Source organism: Rhinolophus sinicus, linkage group LG06 (assembly GCF_036562045.2).
Source record: "Rhinolophus sinicus isolate RSC01 linkage group LG06, ASM3656204v1, whole genome shotgun sequence".
NCBI lineage: Eukaryota > Metazoa > Chordata > Mammalia > Chiroptera > Rhinolophidae > Rhinolophus > Rhinolophus sinicus.
In genome coordinates, this window is record NC_133756.1 from 76,260,037 (window position 1) to 76,274,013 (window position 13,977).

Below are 13,977 nucleotides of genomic sequence, written 5' to 3' on the forward strand. Positions count from 1 at the left end.
CAGAGAAAGCAAGTGATTGAGAACTTATTTGAAGAAACAATAACTGAAAACTTTGCTAACATGGTGAAGGAAATAGACATACAAGTTTAGAAAGCACAGAGTCCCAAAGAAGATGAACCCAAACAGGCCCACACCAAGACACATTATAATTAGAATGGCAAAGTTTAAAAACAAAGAGAGAATTCCAGAAGTAGCAAGAGAAAGGCAACTAGTAACTTCTAAGGGAGCTCCCTTAAGACTGTCAGGTGATTTCTCAACAGACACTTTGCAGGCCAGAGGGATTGGCACAAAATAGTCAATGTGATGAAAAGCAAGGACCTACAACCAAGATTACTCTCTCCAGCAAGACTATCATTTAAAATCAAAGGACAGATAAAGAGCTTCCCAGACACACACAAAAAAAGCTAAAGGAGTTTATCATTACCAAACCAGTATTACAAGGAATGTTAGAGGGACTTTTTCATGATTAAAAAAAAAAAAAAGATCAAAATTATAAATAACAAAACGGTAATAGCTACCTATCTATCAACAATTACTTTCAATGTAAATGGATTAAATGCTTTGATAAAAAAAAAAACATAAGGTGGCTGAATGGATAAGAAAACAAAACCCTTACATATGCTGCCTACAAGAGACTCACTTCAGATTTAAAGGCACACACAGACAGAAAGTGAAGGGATGGAAAAAGATATTTCATGAAAATGGAAAGAAAAAAACAGAAACAAAGAAAGATGGAGTGGCAATACTTATACGAGACAAAATAGACTTTAAAACAAAAGTTATACCAAGAGACAAAGAAGGACCCAGTAATCCCACTTCTAGGTATTTATCTGAAGAAAACCAAAACACTAGTTTGAGGGCACATGTAAATCCATAGGTTCAATTGCAGCATTATTTACAATGGCAGCCTGGTGACCATCAATGGCAGAATGGAGAAAGAGGAGGTGGTACATACATACAATGGAATATTGCTTGGCCATGGAAGGGAATGTATTCTTGCCATCTGTACCAGCATGGGTGGACCTGGGGGTATTGTGCAAAGTGGAGTGTCAGACAGAGAAAAACAGATGTAATGTGATTTCACTTATATTTGAAATGTCGACCACCTGTGTGGTCTGTTTACTCTGAAGAAGAGATTGACCAAAGGTATCTGGTAGAAAATGTAACTACCAGCAATTGATAAAAATGGTCATCTATAATTATGGATAATTCACCTTCAGTGTTTAAGGCTATTTGGGCCATTTTTCCTTCCTTGGAGCACCCTCATTTATCTGAATTGAGGGATTTTTGTCTCCGTGTGTGTGTGTGTGTGTGTGTGTGTGTGTGTGTGTGTGTGTGTCTGTGTGTGTGTGTGTCTGTGTGTGTGTGTGTGTGTGTGTGTTTGTAAGGGTAAGATGGCATTTTTTTACAGTTTACAAGATCTGCAATTGTCCTTGTCAGTAGTTGTTGGTTGGGCTAACTAGCTATGTGATCTGCCAGGCAAGTTTACTTTGGATCCTGTCTCATATTTTATCTAAAGCCCTTTCAAAATATTCTGTCAGATGTTGTAGTCCAGCTAAATGTCTGTTTCCCAATCCAATTTCTGTTTACAGATTAGATCTCCAATTTCAGTCTCAACTCCATTTGATAAAATGAGATGAAGGTGCTGCCATTCCATCAGCATCTTGTTTAATTCCGGAATACAGTCCAAAGGTATTTTTTAATCTATCCTAAAAATCTCCTATAGTTTCATCTTGTTCTTTTGTTTGTTTGTATAATTCAATTATGGTCCAATAGATTTTTGATGGAAATGTTTCAGGTATGAGTTTTAGGCGACTTTAAGATACATTTTTGGCCTTTTCTTGATTCTCAGGTTTATTGAGGAAAAGAAAAAGGAATCCTGTAGATTCATTTCCAGGTTAGTCCAATCAGCTTTTATCCTTTGGATCCAGCTAGTCCAAGGATCAGCATCTGAGATTCTGACCAACGTGTACAAACTGATATAGGTCAGGTAATCCAGGTCATATGCCCCCAAAAGAATTATAAATTCTTCTGGAAATATTTGCTAGTCTTGTTTGGGTTTCCGGAAATCTTTCATCATAGTTCTTAATTCAGCTCAGGTCCAAGTTTTAAATTCTGCAGTTGTCTGCTTATGTGATTCATGGGATGAATAGAGATTTAGAGGCAACTGGAATTTTGGGTGTTAGGAGATTTATTTGGAAAAGGTAAAGGGTCTGGACAAGGGGAAGAGAAGGGAGGCGTTGAAGGAGGCATAAAAGAAGGGGAATCAGAAGGATAATCAGGGAGAGGGGGAGCTGATAGCAAAATGAGTCTAGTTTGTTCTTGCTTAAGTTTGCCTAATTGCTTTTTAGCTTTGGTCCAAGAATTTTTAGTGAAGCCATTTTTGACTCAGAATTTTATTTGGAGGTCTCTGCATACCAACCATAAAATGTTGCCCGCTGGGTCTGAGAAATATTATTTCCTTTTCTTCTCCTCAAATGAATCATGATATTCAAATCAAATATTCCCCAGAGTGGCCACTGAAGGCCCAAATCATCCTTAGTGAAGTTATGCTATGTAGAAAGATAGGCACAAGAATTAACATTGTAAAGAGAGTATATACAAGAAGTTGGAGTTTTACCAGGCAGAGGAGAAGATTTACACTTAGACGACCCCATGAGAGTTGGCAATGATCAGTAGGAACATAATGCTTGTGCACCCCATGTCTCAGAACCCCTGCCTGATGGTTAGCTGCCTCCAAATGCTGACCCCTACACTCTGTGCCCTCAGAAGGTAGAAAACAGTGAGAACTCTCTCTTTGAATCAAAGCTAAGCTCTCAGAACACAAAATCAAGACAAAAAGAGAACCCCATTCAGTTTTATTGGTGACTCAAAGCAAAGTTTTTCCAAAGGGATGTTGGCCTGTAGAGAACTGCAAAAACACCAGTCTGTGAGGTTGGCTCACACAACAGGCTCATAGGGCTTATTCCTGTGTTCTATACTGTGATTCTCCTTCTTATGACAATACAACACAAAAGAGTAACACAAAAGACAGCAAAAAGTGATGAAAAAGAATGGCCTGACTACACTAAGGATGTGCAAAAAATGGGAACTAATAGCAAAACCTGAGTACCAAATGGAGAATGAACAGCCAAGGAACTCAACACAGAGAGAGCAAAGTTTAGACCCAGTGCTAACAGGCCATGCCATCACTGTGCTGCAGGGCACAAAGGGCCTTTGTGGGTTCCAAACCAGGCTGAAGGCTTGACCCACAGCAACAGCCAGTGCAGACCATATCTCAGGGCACCTTCCCTATAACTGTGAAAATAAACTAAGACCAACTAAATGAGACAAGCAAACTTGTTTATTCAGAGCTTGCTCTAGCAAGGGAGTCAGCCACCATCACTTACATTTGGCGGAGACTCAAAGGCAGTCAGAGGAACAGGATAACTTCATAGTGGAATAAAGGGAAGCTTCAGGTGTGCCCTGATTGGAAATTGTTGGCCTGGAGAAGCTGGAGGCGAACTACCTAGGAGTGGGGCATCCCATGTGATGGATTTGAGGTGCATATTTGAATTTCTCTGATTGGTCCTAAAGTGTAAGCAGGGACAAAAATAGGAAAGCTGTCAGTTATGAACCAAGTCCTGACCATTTTTTGCCAACAGTGACAAACGTTATTGTTTGGTTTTCTGGGCTGGTTGCTGCAGGTTGTTGCTCAGAGCTCTAGTTTTATATGACAATGGTCAGGCCATTTTCCATTGGTATGTTCATTCTGTCAACACAGAACCTTCAACCAGCAATTCTGCTCCTGGAAATTTGTCCTACATGGATGAAATGAGCTCTGTACAAGGCTACATATGACAACATAGTTTTGATAGAAAAAAGAAAAGATTAAAATCAACCAAAATATCCATCATCAGGGCACAGGATAAATAAGTGAGGGTACAACCCTACGAGGGAATACTAAATAAGTACTCCCCTTATTTGTGTTCCAAAGCTGACTATACAGCACTCATCTCATGGTAGCCATTTATATGTCAGACCCCTCTAATGCATTCTTAAGAACTCAAAGCAAATTTAAGTTTATTCAGCTTTGTTTCCTCTCAATAAATATTTGTCAGTTGAGAGTGAAATATAGGGTAACTGTTCTTCTCCAAACAGAAGATTAGCAGTTATAAAAAGTAGTGCAGAGCTTAACATTTTCTTAGACAAACACAGTTCAGTAAATTATACCACTGTTTTATTATATTTTAAATTTTTTATTTTTCAATTAGAGTTGACATTTATATTATAATAGTTTCAGGTATACAGTATAGTGATGAAACATTTGTATTACTTACAAAGTGATCACCCCAATAAGTCTAGTACCTCTTGACACCATATATAGTTATTACAATTTTATTCACTGTATTCCCTATACTGTACATTATATCACTGTCACTATTTTGTAATTGCCAATTTGTACTTGTTAATTTCTTCACCTTTTTCACCCAACCCCCCAATCTCTCCTCTCTCCCACTTAGTAACCATCAGTTTTTTCTCTATATCTATGAGTTTCTCTCTGTTTTGTTTGTTCATTTATTTTGTCTTTTAGGTTCTACATATAAGAGTGAAATCATATATTCGTCTTTCTCTGTCTGGCTTATTTCACTGAGCATAATACCCTCTAGGTTCATCCATGTTGTTGCAAATGGTAAAATTTCATTCCTTTTTATGGCAGAGTAATATTCCACTGTATATATGTACAATGACTTCTATATCCAATTGTCTATTCATAGACACTTGGTTCTTGTTTTCTTATCCATTCAGCCACCTTATCTTTTGATTGGAGCATTTAATCCATTTATATTTAAAGTGATTATTGATACGTATATAGTAATTGCCATTTTAGTGTTCATATTTTTTATCTTTTCTCTTCTTCTTCTTAAAAAAAATTGCTTTGAGTGACATCATGGAAATGGCAGCAGCTAGGCCGACTTTTTGAGTTCTCCTCCAGATCTTATCACAAACGGGACATCTATAACCCATCAAAGGACTCTGCAAATCACACAGAACAGCTAAGAGACTCATGCAAGGATTAATTGAATGTGGGTTAATTGGGTGAGCAGGGGAAGAAGGAAAGGAGTGGAGTGGAGACGCAGATGCATCTGCGGCTGTGGAAACGCGGCCTGTATCTGTGGCTGCAGAGATGCAGGGGATCCCAGGACAGAACAGAGAACACAAAAGCCAAGAGGTGGGCTCTTTCTCTGCATCCCACAGCTGATCTCTCCTGCCAAGGAGGCAGCGTAGCCAGCATTTGAGGCAGTAACCTCAGCTGAGACCCCCAGCTGGGCCCTAGGTCGGACAAAGGACACAAACTCCATACCTGGGCCCCTCCCCCCACTCTCCCAATCCTACCCCCGCCCTTCCAGAGACTTAAACTGGCCCCTGAACTGAGGAATAGTGTCAGATTACAGAGGGGCCTTAGTCCTCAGGCTCTGGGAAGACTGGTGTGCAGCTCTGACCCAGGTAAGAGGCTGGGAAGAGTGTGATTTTTGCTGGGTTAGGAGAGAAGAGACTCCTCCACCCCCAGCCACCACCTTTTCTGGCCTGCGGGAAGAGTGTGATATGGCTGGGCTGGGAGAGAGAAGACCCCTCCATCTCCAGCCCCCACCCTTTCTGGCCTGCCTAGGGCAGGGCAATTACAACTGCGGAGGAACTCCCAGGGATCAGCAGTAGGCAGCAGACTCAGCTCTGGGCTTTTAGCAGCTCAGAAATCTCCTGCCCGCCACACACACACACACACACACACACACACACACACACACACACGGAAGAAGTGCCGTAAGACTCAGGAGAACTGGGCACAGGACTGGTGGTGCTACTCTCAGTGCGCATATGTGCAGGCAAGAGCAGAAACTGCACTGACTTTGTAGAAACTACCATCCAGACCCCTCAGCCCCACTCATCTAAATCTGCAGTCCCAAGGTCACTCTGGTCACTCTTGGCTCTGCCTGCACAATACACAGAGGACTCTTTCAAGCAGCAGAGGACAACCTGGAGATTACTTGGTGGGCTTAAGCCAAGACTGGCGCTGCTTTGTTTTGTTTTGTTTTTATATCTATGATACCTTTGCCTGTGTTGAGTGTGGGTTATCAGTTGTTTTTACATGTGAATGTATTTGGTGTTTTCTTTGTTGTTGTTGTTATTGTGCTTAGTGATTTGCTTTGTTTTGAAATTGCCCTACACCAGGGCCCAGCTTAAGAGGCACAAGATTCAACACACTCACAGGCCAACTCCAGACAAAACCAGAGTACTACCAGGTTTCACCTACAAGTGACACACCCAGAGGGGATTCTCTACAGGCACAAGAGCCCATAGAGGCCAAACCTCATTAAAGTGGTCAACCCTCACATAGCAGAACACCCTGTGGTGGGCAGAGCCAAGTCTCACAACTAGTCAGCCTAGGAGTCAACCCCACCTACTCACAAGCTAAAAGCAATTAAAGATCAACTTTAACAGGACAATATACAAAACACAAGAGTCACCTTTGGAGCACACGCAGAGGAGAAGAAGGAAGTGGTGCAGGTCAAATATAAAGGACACACACTACATAAGATAACCCAGCAAGAACTAAGAACCCTAGGGGATCTACCTAATACATCAAAGCAAACACAGAGTCAGCCAGAATGGGGAAACAAAGAAACATATCCCAAATAAAAGAACAGAAAAAAAACCTACAGAATTGGAACCAAATGAAATAGAGGTAACCAACCTATCAGAGACAGAGTTCAGAACACTGATGATAAGAATGTTTAAGGAGCTTAGTGACAACATAAAGAAGGATAGAGAAATTGTAATGACTAACCAGTTAGAATTAAGGAATACAATTACTGAAATAAAGAACTCACTTGAAGGAATTACCAGCAGGTTAGATGAAGCAGAGGATCGAATCAGCGACTTAGAAAACAAGTTAGCAGAGATCACCCAAACAGAACACAAAAAGAAAAAAGAATAAAAAACAATGAAGATGGTTTAAGAGGCCTCTGGGATAACATCAAGCACAACAACATGCGCATCATAGGAATACCAGAAGGAAGAGAGGAAGCAAGGGATTGAGAACATATTTGAAGTAATAATGTCCGAAAACTTCCCTAATCTGGTGAAGGAAACCAACATACAAGCCCTGGAAGTGCAGAGAGTTCCAACCAGGATAAACACAAACAGGTCCACACCAAGACACGTTATAGTTAAAATGGCAAAAGTTAAAGACAAAGAGAGAATCCTAAAAGCAGCAAGAGAAAGACGGAGGGTTACACACAAGGGAACTCCCATAAGACTATCAAATGACTGTTCTGCAGAAACATTGAAGCCCAGGAGGGAGTGGCAGGAGATACTCAAAGTGATGGAAAACAAAGGCCTACAACCTAGATTGCTTTATTCAGCAAGGCTATCAATTGAAGGAGAGACAAAGAGCTTCCCAGAAAAGAATAAGCTAAAGGAATTTATTACCACCAAGCCAGCACTGCAAGAAATATTAAAAGGACTTCTGTAAACAGAAGAAAGATGAAAACAATCTAACTACAAATTTAAAAATGGCAATAACTATGTACCTATCAATAATCACTTTAAATGTAAATGGATTAAATGCTCCAATCAAGAGACATAGGGTGGCTGAGTGGATAAGAAAGCAAGACCCTTGTATATGCTGTATACAAGAGACTCACCTCAGATCAAAAGACACACACAGGCTGAAAGTGAAGGGTTGGAGTAAGATATTTCATGCAAATGGAAATGAGAAAAAAGCTGGAGTTGCAATACTTATATCTGACAAAATAGACTTTAAAATGAAGAACATATTAAAAGACAAAGATGGGCACTATATAATAATAAAGGGATCGATCCAACAAGAGGACATAACCCTAGTAAACATCTATGCACCCAACATAGGAGCACCTAAATATATAAAACAGATATTGACTGACATAAAGACAGAGATCAACAGTAACACTATCATAGTAGGGGACTTCAACACACCTCTGACAACAAGGGACAGGTCTTCAGAAATAAAATCAATATGGAAATAAATGGCCTTAAAGGACACATTGGAGCACTTGGATTTAATCAGTATTTTCAGAGCATTTCACCCCAGAGCTGCAGAATACACATTCTTCTCAAGCGCATATGGAATATTTTCCAAGATAGATCACATGTTAGGCCACAAAACAAGTCTTGATAAATATAAGAAAATTAAATAAATATAAGAAATCATACCAATTGTCTTCTCTGACCACAGTGCTATGAAATTAGAAATGAACTACAGGAAAAAAACTGGAAGACACACAAATTCATGGAGGCTGAATAATATGTTACTAAATAATGAATGGGTCAACCATGAGCTCAAGGAAGAAATCAAAAGATACCTCGAGACAAACGAAAATGAAAACACGAAGACCCAAAATCTATGGGATGACATGAAAGCAGTCCTAAGAGGGAAATTCATAGCACTGCAGGCCTACCTAAAGAAATAAAAAAAAATCACTAATCAACAGTTTATCTTCACACTTAAGGGATCTGGAAAAAGAACAGCAAAATAAGCCCAAAGGGAGTACAAGGAAGGAGATAATAAAGATCAGAGCAGAAATAAATGAAATAAAAACCGAAAACCAATACAAAAGATCATTGAATCCCAGAGTTGGTTTTCAGAGAAGATAAACAAAATTGACAAACCTTTAGCCAGACTCATTAAAAACAAGAGAGAGAGGACCCAAATTAATAAAATCAGAAATGAAAGAGAAGAAGACAACAGACACCGCAGAAATACAAAAAAATTTAAGAAATTACTATGAGCAACTATATGCCAACAAATTTGACAATCTGGAAGAAATGGACAATTTTCTAGAGGTGTACAACCTTCCAAGGCTAACTCAAGAAGAAACGGAAAAACTGAATAGAGTGATTACCAACAAGGAAATTGAATCAGTAATCAACAATCTCCCAACAAACAAAAGCCCTGGACCAGATGGCTTTACAGGTGAATTTTACAAAACGTTAAAAAAAAAAAAAGAAAAATTATCACCTATTCTCCTCAAGCTCTTCCAAAAAATCCAGAAGGAGGGAAGACTCCCAAACACTTTTTACAAAGCTACTATCACCCTGATCCCAAAATCAGACAAAGACACCACAAAAAAAGAAAACTACAGGCCGACATCTCTAATGAATATAAGATGCAAAAATCCTCAACAAAATATTAGCGAACAGAATTCAGCAATACATTAAAAAGACCATACACCATGATCAAGTGGGATTCATCCCTGGTATGCAACGGTGGTTCAACATCCACAAATCAATTAATGTGATACACCACATTAACAAAATGAAAAATAAAAATCACATGATCATATCAATAGATGCAGAAAAAGCATTTGATAAAATCCAGCAGCCATTTATGATAAAAACCCTTAAGAAAGTGGGAATAGAAGGATCATATCTCAACATAATAAAGGCCATATATGATAAACCCACAGCTAACATCATACTCAATGGGGAAAAGCTAAAACCACTCCCCTTAAGATCAGGAACAAGACAAGGTTGCCCACTTTCTCCGCTTCTATTCAACATAGTTCTGGAAGTTCTAGCCACAGCAATCAGATAAGAAAAAGAAATAAAAGGCATCCAAATTGGTAAGGAGGAAGCAAAATTGACATTACATGCAGATGACATGATACTATATATAGAGAACCCGAAAGACTCCACCAAGAAACTATTAGAGCTGATAGATAAATTTAGTAAAGTAGCAGGATACTAAATTAATATTCAGAAATCAGTTGCAATTGTATATACCAATAATAAAACGTCAGAAGGGGAAATTAAAAAAAAATCCCATTTACAACTTCTTTAAAGCCTATAAAATACCTGGGAATAAATTTAACCAAAGAAGTAAATGATCTGTACTCAGAAAATTATAAGATACTGAAGAAAGAAATGAAAGAAGATACAAATAGATGGAAACACATACCATGTTCATGGGTAGGAAGAATTAATATAGTTAAAATGTCCATACTGCCTAAGACAATATACATATTCCATGCAATTCCTATCAAACTACCAATGATGTTTTTCAGAGAAATAGAACATATTATCCTAAAACTTATATGGGACCATAAAAGACCCCAGATAGCCTCAGCAAGCTTGAGAAATAAGAACAAAGTGGGAGGTATAACGATACCTGACATCAAATTATACTACAAGGCTATAGTAATCAAAACAGCATGGTACTGGCATAAAAACAGACACATAGATCAATGGAACAGAATAGAGAGTCCAGAAATAAATCCATGCCTATATGGCCATTTAATCTACGACAACGGAAGCAAGAATTTACGGTGAGGTAAAGACAGTCTATTCAATAAATGGTGCTGGGAAACCTGGACAGACACATGCAAAAAAACTGCAGCTGGACCACCTCCTTATACCATATACAAAAATAAATTCAAAATGTCTTAAAGATTTAAATGTAAGATCTGAAACCATAAAATTCCTAGAAGAAAATATAGGAAGAAACTTTACAGACATTACCAGGAGTAAGATTTTACTGATATATCCCCTCGTGCAAGGGAAGTAAGAGAAAAAACTAAACATATGGGATTACATCAAACTAAAAAGTTTTTTCACAGCAAAGGAAACCATCAATAAAACAAAAAGGGATCCTACTGAATGGGAAAAGATATTTGCCAATGATATATCCGATAAAGGGTTAATATCACAAATTTATAAAAAACTCACTCAACTCAACTCCAAAAAAACAAACAACCCAATTAAAAAATGGGCAGAGGACAGGAAGAGACATTTTTCTGAAAAGGACGTACAGATGGCAAACAGACATATGAAGAAATGCTAAACCTCACTAACCATCAGAGAAAAGCAAATAAAAACCACAATGAGATACCACCTCATCCCAGTCAAAATGGCTATCATCAGTAAATCAACAAACAACAAGTGCTGGCGAGGATGTGGAGAAAAGGGAACGCTTGTGCACTGTTGGTGGGATTGCAGATTGGTGCAGCCACTATGGAAAACAGTATGGAGGTATCTCAAAAATCTGAAAATGGAACTACCTTATGATCCAGCAGTTCCACTCCTAGGTATCTATCTGGAGGAATTCAAAACTCTAATTCAAAAAACTTTATGCACTCCTATGGTTATTGCAGCACTATACACAATAGCCAAGACATGGAAACAACCAAAATGCCCATCGGTAGATGACTGGATTAAGAAACTGTGGTACATTTATAAAATGGAATATTACACAGTCATAAAGAAGAAAGAAATCTTACCATTTGCAACAACATGGATGGACCTAGAGAACATTAAGTTAAGTGAAATAAGTCAGACAGAGAAAGACAAATACCATATGATCTCACTTAGATGTGGAATCTAAAGAAAAGAATACATGAATGAACTAGTCAGAAACAGTTTCGGAGACATAGAGGAAAAACTGAGGGTTGCTAGATGGGGGGGGTGGGATAAGGGGGAAGGTGAGGGGTTTAGAAAACAGTCAGTAACCACAAGATTGCCACGGGGTTACGAAAGTTAATTTGGGGAATGTAATCAATAATGTTGTAAAGATTTTGTAGGGTATCCAATGGACTCTTGTCTCGTTAGGGAGACCACCTCAGGGAAGATGTAGATGCCTGATCACTGCACTGTACACCTGAAGGTGAAGCTGAACAATAATGAATGTCAACTACAAGTTTGTATGTATATGTATGTACATATATGTATATATGTGTATTTGTATGTACTTACAAGAAGCAGAGTACAGCATTAGGAATAGAGACAGTGGAAATGTAATGGCTCTGTGCGATGTCAGAGAGATAGTGGATGAGGGGAGGGGGCTTCACACATTGTGAGGGATATAAAAGATAAACGTCTAAGTATTACTTTGTCTTGTGCACCTGAAACTAAATAAATAAATAAATAAATAAATAAATAAATAAATAAATAAATAAGCTGAGGCAAATTTTGCCTCCTCAGGGATCCAAATACTCCAATCAGTGAATATGTGGGTGGCACATTCAATCAGAAATAGGCTCTTTCCAGCACCAGTACTGTATGATTATAGCATTCTAGTCTATGTTCCCTCTACAGGTGCCTGGACAGTGATCCAATCCATAGGTTGTCCACTTTAATGGACTAATTGAGACAAATTGAAACTAAATGATAGCATAAATTACATATAAGTTAGTGAACTGTTAACTCAAGCAAATAATATATTTGGAGAATATACAAATAATGTGTTGGCATAATTACCATAAGTTTTTAATAACTATCAATTTTCCTCACATAGTTTTAGTAAAACTACCAAGAATAACCAGGCAAATATGGGCCTTTTAATAGATTCTTTTCTTGTGATAGCATAGTAGTTCCGTAGCACTCACTCATCTACTTTCAGTAATCAAACTTGAGAATTTTGAGGCTGGGAGCTCATTTTCTCTCTCTCTTCCATTTAGGGCTTTATTTACATAATGTCTGAGTATTACCAGAGGCCCACGAGATTGTTCATTATTTTTTCAATCTTTTTTTTCTGTGTTATGCAGGAGATAATTTCTTTTCAGTTCTTTTTTTAAATTATTTTAATTTTTAATTTTTTTTATTAAAGTTTATTCGTGTGACTATGGTTGGTAAAGTTGTGTAGGTTTCAAGGGTACAATTCTATAATACATCATCTATGGATCACATTGTTGTGTTCACCACCCAGAGTCAGTTCTCCTTCCATCACCCTATATTTGATCCAGTTCTTATTTATAGTTTTCATTTCCCTTCTGAGATTTCCCATCTTTTCATTTATTATGACCATTTTTTTTAATATAACTAAATGTGGTTAATATATGTTTTAAAATCTTTGCCTATTGAATCCAACAATTTGGTCATATTGGTGTCAGTCTCCAGCAATGGTCTTTCTCTTGAAAATGGGTCACATTTTTCCATTTCTTCACCTGTCTAGTAATTTTGGGTTTCATCTTGAACATTGTGATTGGTATGTTGTGAAAACACAGGATTTTATTATATTCTTTCTAAAGTTTGTTTGTTTGTTTGTTTGTTTTAGTATACAGTTAATGTCACTGGATTAAAACTATAAGCCCAGTCTTTTGGGAAGCAGCTAGAGTGACCAAGCATCCCAGTTTGCCTGGAACTGATTGGGGTTCCTGGAATATGGGACTTTCAGTTCTAAATTAGGAAAGTCCTAGACAAACTGAGACAAATTGGTTGCCTTAGTGGTAGTTCAAATCTCAGTTTAATTCTTTTAGTCTTAGCTGTTGAAATTGTTTAGAGTGTGCCCCACATATACATAATGCATATATATGATTCAGGGATTAGCCAGAGATTTAAGCAGAGTTTAAAACACACAGTCTTTGCAGGCAAGATCTTAAGTACATCCAACTTTCTCCAAGATAGATATAACTTACATTTGTGACACCGTCCTCCAAGGAGATTCATTGACAGGCTATTCAAAACATACAAATACTCACAAAGGAGCACACAAAAAGGGCATGGACCACTGCCTCACACACAGTATAAGGCACCACCATCTTGGTTAAATTCATGAGAATTACTTGATAAGCCGATTGTCACTGCATCCCTGACACTGTCAAGAAAAACCTATATTGACTCTTTCAACACCCACATTAAAACAAGCCTATTTAGTTCTTTCTGGATTTGGAGGCAACATACTCCTCATTTACAAATTTTACCTAAACCCATTTATGCTGTTATTCACAAATCAACCCACCTTAAATGAGACTACCAACAACAAAAGTCTTTATACTCTGTCCAATTTGCAATATTTGCACTCTCTCTAGTGCCACACACCCACCCACAAAACTCCTTCACTGTAGAGGCTTGAGCAGCCTTCTTTCATGATGGCCATAAGTTGCCAATGGGTTTCCAGTGAAAGCAACTGACTTCCTCAGCCCCATGTTACATGCAATTAGATCACCAATTCCTGACCATATACTA